The sequence below is a fragment of the Chamaea fasciata genome, unplaced genomic scaffold (genome assembly GCF_029207755.1).
Source record: "Chamaea fasciata isolate MVZ Bird 193981 ecotype frontalis unplaced genomic scaffold, bChaFas1.0.hap1 SCAF_2, whole genome shotgun sequence".
NCBI lineage: Eukaryota > Metazoa > Chordata > Aves > Passeriformes > Sylviidae > Chamaea > Chamaea fasciata.
This window is the reverse complement of record NW_027094087.1, coordinates 16,832,488-16,843,879: the sequence shown is the minus strand read 5'-3', so window position 1 is coordinate 16,843,879 and position 11,392 is coordinate 16,832,488. Positions and strand designations below refer to the sequence as shown.

Here is an 11,392-nt window from a genome sequence, read left to right as displayed (position 1 = left end):
TGAATATCTTTAAAGTCGCTTTCCTATAATAGAAACTTCATTCGAGAGCAGGAAAAGCATTGGTGCCCTTCATGACTTCTCAAGACCTGTTTTTGCCTCGTAAAGTCAATTGGCTGTAAGCTGTGGACCCAGCTTGGCTTCAAAGTGTGCCTGGCTCTTTATTCACAAACTAAATGCTCTAGAGAGCTGCCAAACTGAGGAGATTATTTTGTCTCATTTTCTGGCAAGCTGCAACTGCGTGTACCACTTCATTTATATGCTAATTGAGGCCAAGCTTCCAAATAGGCTCCATACAATATCAGTATGACTTGGCTCTGACTGGATGGTTTATTCTGCCTTCAGCAGCCTCAGTGTGTGTGCTCTGAGCTGGACAGGGTTTAATATGTCTTCATCAATGAAGTCCTGAGTCCTGACCCTGGCTTTTGGAGAGTGACTTGAGGAGTCATTCACGCTGAGGATTACCACATCTCTGTGAAGGTGAGTTCATCCTCTTTCTTGACCAGGACTCAACACTTTCCAGGTCTGAGGAGATGTTGATGTTTCTTAGGCCAGCTGGCGTAATAAGAGGTTGCAGAGGGCACAGCTAATTATGGGGACAACGTGTTGACAAGCCAGCTGAGTTGAACAGCCGGTTTTGTTGCCTCCTCTTGACCATTGCAAAAGCTCACTCTCTCCCATTTTAGAAGCATAGTAAGTATCCATACTGTTTCAGCCATTCTTTGAGGCGCCCAGCATTGTTACAGAAAGAGGAGATACAAATATGTGCATTCAAGGCTACTTAAAAAATATATACATTAAGTGTTCCATTTGACTGTTTTGGATGTTACGAATTCCAAAAGTCAAGCATGGACTATTCAGTAAGTGGACATATGGCTCATGCTGAATATTACAGGACGTTTCACTGATGATCTCTGAACTTAGGCTGGGAAATGTACATACCTTTTCAGAGAGGAATATTAGTACCTTATGCTTTAAGGCAGAGATGTGACACATACTTTGCCACCAACCCCAGAGATCACACTAAGTTCTGAAATTTATATGTGATATAATTTCCACACTTTTTGAAACTTTCTTTTAGAAACATATCAAGGTGTGTTTTTAGAATCTCATTAAAAGAGAACTGAGTGCTTGAAAGTTAGAAAATTCCCAGCTGCCAGTCACCTGTGTGATCCCTCTGTAGGTCTACTCTGCAGCACATGCCATTTTGGACAACAGCAGAATGGGAACATGGAATTGCAACATGTCTAACTTTTAAAAACTGAGGGCTTGGGCTGCATTTCCAAGTCCTGGTCCAAGTGTCCAAAATGGGGCTATTAGCCATAGCCTACTGGACAGAGTAAACAGCCAAGGAAAGGCTGTTGACAAGAACAAAAATGTGCCAAAAATTCCTGTGCTGTCCTAAGTTGATTGCATGCTCACAGCTTTGAAATGAGGGATTATAGGAAGTCAAGATTCATGGCTTGGGCTCAGGCACTTGCATTGTCACTTTATATATTGGGGGATTTGCTGTTCTCTTTGGAGTTCTGTCAGTGCCCATCTCTCATGCAGGAAGCAGGAGAATCAGTTCAGCATGAGCTTCCCCACCCCCCGCCCCTTCCTGAGGCAGCTAAAACTTGCACCTGCTGTGCAGGATAATTGGCTTTTCCAGTTAAAGAATTGACTCAGAGAGGCTCTTCACCTCACCTGTGGATGTGAAGTCACAATTTCACCAGAAAAGGAAGACTCATCAAGCCACAGAGCAAAAAGCTAGAGGCAGCATGGCTGCTCTGCCTAGTGATGAGGCAATTTCCTGGGATGGAGCAGTTAAGGGATCAGGTACTTCACAGAAGTATCTAAGTTTTTGCAATCTGCTTGCCATTCATCAGGTAAAACTTCTATGGGATTTCCAATGCCTGCCGATGCATTCACTTTTCTTTGCTCCTGTGAACAGCTTGTGCCTGTTTGCAACGCTGTGTTGCCTCGGGGTTACGACTTGTTGGTTGACAAAAATAGGTGCCAGGTAAGGCTCCTGCCAGGGCATGACTGCCAGGCTGAAGATTCCAAGGAGGTGGCTCATTTATTTCCATGACACTGTGCTCCTTTGTGTGCTCTGTGGAGCAGGTCTTGGCAAGCGGCATTGAAGCAAGTGTCTGTTTAAAGTGGAAAAGCTCCAAAGCTGATAAATTTCCTCTGTCAAATGGGTCAGAGAAAGGACATCCCTGCTCTAGGCCAGGCTGGTGTCATTAGGTAAATGAGGGTTGTTCCTCAGCCTTGGAAGTGGCCCAACATAGAGCTGAGCATTCGGAAGCTGTGCTAAAGTGGATGATTGCAAAGGGCAGGATCAGGGTGGAGGATCTGCAGCACTGCAGGGAGGAGAGCTTGCTGCTGCGCTCAGAGCACCATCCTGTGCTTTATGAAGCTCTGCAAGGGACAGCAGTCTTTGTTCTCTCAGGTGTCAGCTTTTGCCCAGGAAGCAAAGGCAGTAAAGAAGTCTGGACAAGCTGATGAGAGCCAAGTTGGCACAATTTGGCTTCTAGGAGACTCATATCTGAAGAACCATCCAAAAGTCTGAAAATACCCTATGAACAGTGGAGTCTTAAAGGTTTCTCCCCAAATGCCATTGCCACCAGTGCTGCAGCTCTGTTATTGCTGGAGTACAGTGCTTGCTCCTCAGCAGCATTGGAAGTTTGAAATTTGTTTATTCAATGCTGGAGTGAAAAGAGAACTGTTTGTTCTTTTTTTACATATATATTTTTCTTGTTAACTCAGTTGCACTAATGTTTGCTTTTGGATGCTAATGAGATGTTTTAATTCATTAATGTTTGTTTTGTGGAATCAGGCACTGACCTGACACAGGACCTCAATTTAAAGTTCTCCCTAAGTGGGACCAGAGGTTTCTACTCCAGACCCACACAGAGGAACAAAGCAGGAACTTGGATGTGGGTGTCCCGATGTCAAGAGCTTTCCAGAGAATGAAGCCAGCTTCTACTCATTGCCTCAAATGCCAGTTTTGACTGAAAGGTAAAAATTTCTTTATTCTGGCTGTGCTGTATCTTACCACATTAAGGCTAACTGACAATACTGGTTAATTTTGAAATGTGTAGAGTTGTGTTTCAAATGAATCTACAGTTAAGGCAAAATCCAGATATTTCAGCAAAGAGAACAGCCTGTTGGCATATTTAACTGGAAAATGGATTTAGCTGGGGATAGGAAAATGATTTATAGAGCAAAAGGTAGAGTGGAACAAGCCTTTTTCCTGTAGTACTCAGAATCTAGTTTTGTGGGAAAAAAAAAAAAAAAAAAAAAAAAAAAAAAAAAAAAAGAGAGAGAGAGAGAGCCACTGCATAAAATACAGGGTTTCGTTACTGTAGAAATGTAGAGGAAGGTGGTCTACAGCTTTTGAAGTTCCCTGGGACGAGATCTGTGTGTCTGAGCAAACTTGCTGTCAGTGGTTAGTGTCCTGCTGAGTAATTCTGAGGGACATCCACACAGTGGCTTGCCTGGGTACTAAAAATGCACATCTTGTGCTGCTGGCAGTTGCTGAAGGTAGTGGGTGTAACAACCACCCTTCATTTAAATCAACTGCAGAGTGCAATTAGGCTTTAGGGAATAGGAGCCACCACCCCAAAATGAGGGTATGTACAAAGCTGTTTAAGAATGTGTTGTGTAGGTGGAGAGTTTGACAACAGGCTGAATTAACATGCAGGTGGCTGAATACTGTTCATGTGAAAGAGAAAACAGAAAGACATTAGGGCAGCATGCAGAGAAGGCATAAAGAAAGCTACAGCCAAATAAATACTTTCTCTCTGACTGAGTAAAAGCTGAGTTTTCAGAAGTCAGGCACCTGGAGTTTCAAGCAAGCAAGGTGTTATCTGCTTTGAAGTTCTCACTGATATGTGAGAAATCGTGTTCAATGAGTTGCTCTGAAATCAGAAGGCTTTACCAGATTCCAACATTTGTCCAACTGCAAGAGATAGATTATGCAAAAGTATTGACCAGTTAGAATGTGGCAATGCTCTGATGGATCGCCTTAGTATTCCAGTAGCAAGGAAGCAGGTATCCCGGCTTTTAACTGTAGTTAAGCAAGTGAACCTTTTATTTGGAATGCAACTTCAGATTCCGGTGTGGAAAATATAAATTAGCATCAATTAGAAGGAAAAGGCCAGGTCAGAATAAAGCACAAACCAGACCCACCTTCCAAAGTCAATTCTGCTGGAGCTTCCTACATAGCAATATTTGCTACAGAGTTGAATTTGGCAAAATGAGAGTTGCACTTGGACGTTTGGTTTATTTCTTTATTGTACAGTCAGTTCTACTGACTTGATGATCACAGTTCAGTTTTACTCCTTGGTTACTATAGTGTCCAGCATGGTCTCTCCCTTCAATAAGCTCTCCTTGGTTACTCACCTACCTCACTGCTAGAAGGTTTTTTGCACAATATTTGTTTTGTTGACTAGATTTAGGATGAAAATGGGTTGTCTGCTGTGACAGAAAGGTTGTACCTTGTGTCTTTATTTGAAAAAAAAAAAAAAAAGGCTTTTGACAATCTATTTATATGCCTGACCATAAGAGATTTCTAACATTATGAGTTTGCGAGACAAAGTTCAAGACTCTGAACTGTGGCTTTCACAGATAGTTCCTGTGGTTTGAAAGTGTCTGCAGGCTCCACGCAATTTTCCCTGCAACTGAGTCTGACTTTTATTAAAGCACTGTCTGCATCTGCCTTTCATTAGTCCCATGAATGATCACTAAGTGTAGGTTTAGATTCTTCTTACACTTACACTGCAGAAAATGAAAAGCAAATGGGTTCAAGGTAAGACTGAAGCCAGGCTGTACATCATTCTGCTGCATTCTTCTCAACTCCAGCTAGCTCTCTGGTGATGCACTGGCAGGAGTATTGGCTTTTCTGAGCATTCCAGAATGCATTACCCACAGTTCAACATCTAGACATTCTTTCATGTGTATTAAAGACGTTTTTAGTTAATTTTCAAAGGCAATTATTTATTTCTCTTAAAATAGTGAGCAGTGTGAGGTATCACACACTGTACATGGAATAAGCCACCATGGTCGTCCAATCCAGTGCCTCACAAGCACAGGGGTTTGACCCAGAAGGTTTACGAGCACCCATTCTGCATACACCACAAGCCACAAAACCCTCTCCAATGCTTTGTAACAGCTTGAAGTTGTACAGCACAACCATTCAAAGACACAGACTGTTGTTTGCCACAGTTGGGCAATCACAGCAATCCTGAAGCTCTTATCACATACTACAAGAGGATAGCAAAGAAATCTAAGGCATTTTCAACATCCTAAGCACCAAACACCCTGAAGACCTCTAAATGAAAATGCACTAAGCAATATTATCCTTCCCCACTCCTTAGCCCAGATTTTGCACCCTGCTGGCATGACACACGCTCAGTATAGGACTTGTACCTTGCACTTGAGCACGCATGCACATAAACATAATCCCCAGGGAGCTTCCAAAAACTACTTTTCTATCTTCACAGCACAATTGTGGTGTGTCTGCTTGCCTCTCCAGAGCCAGAGAAGAGAGGTGGTACCTCTCTTCCCAAGCACTTCCAAAGTCTGTCAGCAAGCCACCCAAGGCTCAGCAGCCTTGGACATGATCCAGCCCAGAGGCTAAAGGTGTTTTGGTCTCTCTGATCACTGGGGGGAAAAAGAAAAAAAAAAAAAAAAGAAAAAAGAAAAAAAAAAAGGCTCTGATTTATGTTTGAGGAGAAGAAAGTTTTGGGTCTCAACTGTCTCAGCAGACACATCTTCTGGGACTTTTGCTGCTCAAATACAGAGCTTTTTTTCCTTCTCTTTTCCTGCTGGTGACTTTTATTTCCATGAATAATTAGGTGTGAATTGCCAGGAATATTTCTTCTTATGCATAACCACCTTCTGTAATTTCAGAAACAGCTGTGTGGATTTAATATCACTGTATCTGGATGCTTCTGCCGGAGTCACTGTGCCCTGTTCTCTGTGTGTGAGTGCAGAAGAAATGCAGAGTATTCTCACTTGTTTTTCTCCCCCTCTCAGAGCAAAACATCAAATATATGTGCTATGCAGGACCCTATAGAAAGTAGGTATGTTTTCAAAATGGTGTTTGGTTTGAATTTTGAGATTTAATCCAGTTTAGGTCTTCACTTACCCAAAGCAGTTGCATTCACCTTAATTTAAAAAAAGGAAATAGGTCTGCTAGTCACCAGAAAATTGATTTTATAAAGCTAGTTCCAAATGAAGTGGTTCAGGAAAACAAAACAAAAAAATCTGAGAGCAGTACTTCTGGTAGCAGGTAGATGAGAGCTTTGCTTCACATGGAGGATAGGCTTGAACTATTGGCTTCCAAACAGATTAGCAATGTGACATTTGTTTCTCACAGGAAAATCCTTTCCCTAGGGTACAGACAGGAAGTCCAAAAGGAGAGGAGGTAAATACCAAAGGAGGAAAGGGGAGGAGAAAGAACAAAAAGCACAGTGTTCACTTGTTGTGTCCATTAAAGAAAGGCTCAGGAAAGAAAACTGCTTGAGAAAGAAGTGCTTATTTTGATATTAAATGAAGTGCTGTTATTGCAGGATTAATCCCTTCCGTGCTGCAAAGCTGTAGTTCAGATAACTGTGCAGCCCAGTGAGGTCTTTATTTACTGTGTTCTTTGTTTCCTTAAAAAGCATTGAATTCCTTTGGGGGAAAAAAATACATCAAAATTCACCTTATTCAACTAAAGCATGAGATAGACCCTTAAGTTTGTCCACAGCATTTGTTTTTCTGAATGCTGCCCACTGTGAACCAGCAAGTTTTGTGAAGCTCTTGACCCCTTCATGCATTAGAAAATTTGGTGAAACTCAGTGATCCAGTAGTGGGTGAGGATTACAGCAGCACAGTGTATTTAACTCAGGGACCTTTTGCTGACCGTACTGTGTCTAGGCTCACACAGCCTCTCCAGCTGCTTCCCTCTGAGTACAGGATGCTCTGTTTCAGATGTAACGAGGGCTGGGAGGGACAGGAGCTGGCCCACTGAGCCTTGCAGTCACTCCTGGAACCCACTGATGGGAGTTTTGTTTTGGAGCGGTGCCGTGGCATCAGCCTCCCCTGGAGCTCAGCACGCATACGCCGGGCAGCGACGGGTGGGTAAGGAGAGCTAAGCACTGGAGCACCAGGAACAGAGCAAGGATAATTCACCTTGGAAGGAAGGGCAATGCAAGGCTCTTCTGTGTGGTGCTTCTGAGATGCTCTGTGACAGGGAGCCTGTGAAACGGGGGCTCTGAAAAGGACATTCTTCACGCTGGAGTTGCTGACTTGAGGTTTTTGTCAGCTGGATCTTTGGGTTTCTTGCCAGCCCAGAAAAAGCTAACAAAGGCCATTTCTGCTGTTGCATATGATCATGGAAGAAGGAAAGAAGGAAGAAAATAAATGAGGGACTGTAGTACTTTTAAAAGAGAAACATATTTTGCAGAGAAGTAAAAATGGAAAGTTAGGACAGCTTTGAAACTGAAGCTACAATCCTACTGTGGTAAAAACTTAGAAAATATTAAGACTCAGAAGGAGTTGTTTGAACTGGATTGGTTAATCAAAGGCAAATTTATTTTAAAGTGTTATTTTCACTTACTCAACATTTTTTCACTCACTTTCCTATGTTCTTTGATGGGTTCATACTGTCTTAAGTGTTTATCGGGATTGCATGATTTCTGTGCCTTCCAATAAAGAAATAGGATACTCATGTATCCCTATTTTTCAAACTTCCATTTCAGTTTCTTAGCCATTTAAAATCTGTCCAACTGAGATCAAGAATTTCATGATGCTCATAGCCCCTGGTCATGGCATATTTAACAAAAGTTGAGGTCTCAGATAATGTTTCCCAAACAAATTTCAGTACAGCTACATTTTGACATTCTCTGCCTGAGCTTTGACCAGATACAAGTGGAACCATTTCATTGCCAAAGTCTATCCAACTTCTATAAAAAAATAGAGAGGTGAAAACAACATTTTAAATAGGGAAGTATAACTAACTGTTATCAAGACTTTGAAGTTCTGCCAGCTTCTTTCCATTACAAGGAAAACCTGATACCAGCTGGAATTTTTGGAGTACAAAGACAGCAATGGCAATAGGCCTGTAGACTTAAAAACTATGCATAATGTCCTGGGGTTTAGAAACACAGAATAAAGAAACTGGAAACAATTTTCTTTTTAGAGGTCACTGCCTTTTCAACACTCTAAGCAGCTTCATCTGTTAAAACTTCTTTCTAATGTGATATCCTCAGGAACTTTTCTCATTCTCTCGTTTTCCAGCCTTTCATTCCTCATCTCTCCTGCCCATCAGTACTTTAGACTATCAAATGTTCCAGCCCTGTGCTTATCTGCCCCTCGAGAAGCCTCACTGCTCACATAGCATAACTTCTACTTCATGTTTTGGGTGTTGGCTTCTGGGATTTCTCAGGCATCGCTGCTCCTGAGAGTCCTCTAGTTTGCTTAATGCAAGCCTGGGACCGATGAAAAGGGTGATTAACACTTTTAGCCTAACAGCTGGCTGCAGCTAGGGGCATAAAAACCAGCTGCAATGTTCTTTTGATTGCATGCATCAGTGGGCAGGTAAAGCTTTATAATCAATATAATCTGTGGTAAGGGTCCTTCCTTGTATATACACACGTGCTATAACCCTGCTTCATCTGCAAAACAGCATTCAGTTTGAGCATGTGTACTGTGTTAAGCTTTCTTTGCATCAATGTAAAAAAATCTTCAGCAATATGTCATGATTTGAGCCATATGGTGTATAAGAAACAGGTGGAGCAAAGGCTGAACAGCAAGCATGGAAGGAAGAAAACAGCCATTATTTTAAATAGTCAAGATAAATTATTACATTTGTGGCCATCACCCTCCAAACAATTATTAATAGTCAAGCCTGAGAGATGTGCTGCTAACAGTTCTGTGCTGTATGTTGCCTACTGCCAGGAATTGCTACAGCTCAGTTTTCTCTGACTTACATTTTGAGTGTTCACAATCTACTGGTTTTGTTATGATTTTTTTCACCTCCATCAAGGAGGTTTATTTAAATGTCCCTATTGTGTGATTCTCAAACCCACTAATGCCCTTTTCAAAGTGGTCGCTGGAGCACTTCCCAAGTAAATATTTGTTGAAGTGCTTATTACCAAGACAATTTCCTTGGGCATTTTCTCTTTCTATGAACATTCTTATTAGAAATGTTAACAGAAATGAGAGACAATTTGCAAAATTTGTTGATAATTCTAGAGTAGTGGAAAAGGATGGTTTAATCAGGGTATTTACAAATACAAGCCTCCTTTTTATTTTGTCTTTTGCTTAACATCTGTTTCCTTTTTATAACCCTTTGCAGTTGTATGTTCCTATAGCAAGTAAAAGCCAAAGCAGTCATCCAGCTGTTAAAATTAGTGTTAGATCTGAATTTTCTATGGATTTCCCACTGCATGGCAGAAATCAGCTTTCATTGCTGCTTCCCCCTCCTCCCCATCCAGCCTTCTATTAGATTAATACCAGAAGCATGAAGTAACGTTTAACAGAAAGTTGTTGCTTTTAGCTCTGGGAAAACTTGGCAGCCTCTCCAGAAATGAAGGGGGAGGGGGAACCTGAAGCCTCCGTTAACTAAAGAGGAGAATGGAGGCATAAAGAAACATTTTTCTCCCATTAAAATTCTGAAGTTTACAAAAATTCACTAATGACAAACTGTTTCTAAGTCTAATGAGGATCTGTTGTCATTCCTTCTCTCTCTTTATGCATTAATCACCCAGCTCCTGTGGGCTACTTTTGTTTCCCCATTTCATATTGCATAGTAATTTATGTCCTGCTAGCAAAGTGTATCACTGAAATAGCGCATTTCTCTTTTTGTTTAGAACAGGTTTCTAGTTTACAGGATGGTCTGAGGAACTTGCAACCAAAAATAAAGTTGTTGCTCAGGTATGCTGAGATGCCTCCCCTTGAGCGCTTTAAGGTTTCAATAGTACAAGGAAGAAGAAAAACAAAAAGGAACATGTACACAAGGCATTATGACAAAGAAGCCAGACCACCCCCAGCTTCCTATCTCAGGTTTTACAGTGGTCCTTAAACTACAGTACAAAATTAGAATTTATTAAAACAATGTGTTGAAGATTGTCATATGTTAATTTCCTGTGATACTGTGGGATCAGCAAGCATATTTTATTGCTTCCTGTGGGCCTAATCCTACATGAGTCAGTGGAAATTTCATGGGAAATGTGTGGTGTCATGGCCACAGCAGTGCAACCCAGAGCAAAAAGCATATATGGGGCTCTGTGGAAAAGGGGTGCCCAAGCTCCAGGAGCAGTGTGGTAAGACAGGGACAGGTGGGGAGCAGCGTAGACAAGGACATGTGCACAAGACATCAGACTTTACATGGCTCAGCTCCTGTAAAACAGCATTTTAAAACTACTCATTTTCCCAAAATATGTGTTTATTTGCTTTTCAGTTTACCTTGTACCATTATCTGGGGTGCTGCCCTGTAAAGCTTTAGCTTCTGGTTAAAGAGCAGAGTGCCCACGGACCACCAGCTTGGCAGATGGAGAGATGCAGAGCTCTGAATCTGAAGTACCCAAGTGCTTTACTCTCTTTACACTAAGCTCAGGTGCCAAAAGCTGTACCAGCAGTTTGCAGCCTGCACAAAGGGCAAGGTGGTCCAGAGCCCTCCCACAGTTCCATCCCCTGCCCAGCCTGCCAGAACCCAGTCCTGTTACTGGCCTGTGACAGACCCTGTAAGGCAGGTGGCACATCCAACAGCAGGCACAGGGAACAGTGTTACCTGTAGGATGGCTGGGCACAGTCCCCCATTATTCCTCAGGGTAACCCAAACTGGGGCTGACATAAGGATGAAAGGGAAAAACAGAATATAGATTAACCTGGCACAGGGTACATATATCCTGGCCTCAGGAGCCAGATCTGTACAGCACCCATCCGTTAAAAACCTGTTGGGAAATGCTGAACTATCTTCCCCTTTCCCTTGCATATTCTATTGGGAGATGAACGTATTGTATTCTGTGACATTCTCCACTATCCTGTTATACTTTAAGGATTTTGTTGAAGGGGGTGCAAGTGCAGTGGGAAAGCTAGGTGGTGGGTTTTCATTTGACTTTTATTTCGGTTTAGGTTGATTTTACCTTGAGTATTAGTGCATCTTCATTAGTCTGTCTTTGGGTTTAGTATATTTTGTCTAAGCATTTAAGGCAATCTTAAGTAAGGGCTGTGTAGGGAGAGAATTGTTATAATTTACATTTTTCAGATGCTTTTAATCATGCCTCTGTTAGGAGAAAAAAACCAGAAATCTGAGGCTAAAGTATATCTTGGCATCTTATTCTGCCCCTATTACTGTGAGAAAGTAGTAGCAATATTGTGTCCTACTTTGTGCTGCTAATGGGACGTAATTCCACATTTG

General features: G+C 41.9%; 1 long non-coding RNA gene across 1 annotated transcript; it reads left to right on the top strand.

Annotated features, from left to right (window-relative positions):
• The first annotated feature begins 423 nt into the window (after positions 1-423).
• Positions 424-6,060, top strand: LOC136285818 (uncharacterized). Its single transcript, XR_010719553.1, has 3 exons — positions 424-477; positions 2,819-3,000; positions 5,896-6,060. It is a non-coding gene; the product is annotated as an uncharacterized lncRNA (long non-coding RNA).
• The last annotated feature ends 5,332 nt before the right edge of the window (positions 6,061-11,392 follow it).